Below are 1,170 nucleotides of genomic sequence, written 5' to 3'. Positions count from 1 at the left end.
AGGCATTAGCTCCTCCCTATTCAGCCCCTTCCTGTTACATCAGCAACAAGGGTTCATATCTTCTGTTTCTTAACAGAGGCTAGATGTAATTAACTTGAAACTAAATGGTAAGTACCTGTTTACTTGCCAATCAAGGGCGTGGAAGATCTTTAAATTCCATTACTATTACAGTTCTCTGCCCCTGCTCTAGGTTATCAGGACACTGTTCGCTCTAAATTCTCCTCCTCTAAGTCTAATCATTCCTCAATCTCCCTGCTATATTATGATTTACACCATTCCCCTTCACTGTGAGTATATCCCCAGTGCTCTATCCTAGATCCTCTTTTCTTTTCAAACATTCTGACTTGGTGACCTCTTAAGATCTCATTTATTTAATGATCACCTCTATGCAGTTGGACCCTAGTCCTAATTAATTATTCTCATGATTCCCAGTCCCATATTGACATCAAAATATCCAAAAGAGAATCTTTATCTTTTCCCCCAAATTCAGCCATCTTCTGAACTTCCATTTATCTTTTGAGTGGACTACCCTCCTTCCTAGGATTTGCATTTAGTTTTATACCCTTGGCATTATTCTCCTTTCCTCACTCTTTCAAAGTTTAATTGCCTAATCAATTGCCAGAGTTTCCCATTTCTATCTCCACAACATCTCTCATATATTTTCCCTTCTTGCAATTCACACAGTGTCCACCCCAATTCAACCCTCATCATCTCTCACCTTGACTGGTACCATGGCCTCCTCTTTGGTCTCCCTGCTTCCAATGTCTTCCCATTCCAATCCATCCTTTGCAAAGCTTCCCTAAAGCTCAGGTCTGGGCATGTAATTTTCCTCCTCAATAAACTCCAATAGGTCCCTATTACTTTTAGGATCAAATATAAATGCTTCTGTTTATCATTTAAAGCTCTTCATTCCCTGGTCCTATTAACCTCCCCTAACCAACAGTTCTTGTCTTGCTCTCTGAATCCAAATAGCTCCAGATGCAAAAGATGAAAGGATCATGGAATTCCAGGGTTTTAAGGAGTCTCAGAGGCCATCTATTCCAGTCTATCAAGTCTCCATAAAGGCCTACAAGACAAAGTGCCGGAAGCCACTTTCAAATCTGAAACTCAAAAGGGAGAAAGCAAATTGTAGATAAGAGATCTAGAAGGTACTGACTGGGACAAAAGGCA

This window comes from Petaurus breviceps, unplaced genomic scaffold (assembly GCF_028583685.1).
Source record: "Petaurus breviceps papuanus isolate PSGF00001 unplaced genomic scaffold, PetGlider_PUasm1.0 551, whole genome shotgun sequence".
NCBI lineage: Eukaryota > Metazoa > Chordata > Mammalia > Diprotodontia > Petauridae > Petaurus > Petaurus breviceps.
This window is presented reverse-complemented; position numbering follows the sequence as displayed.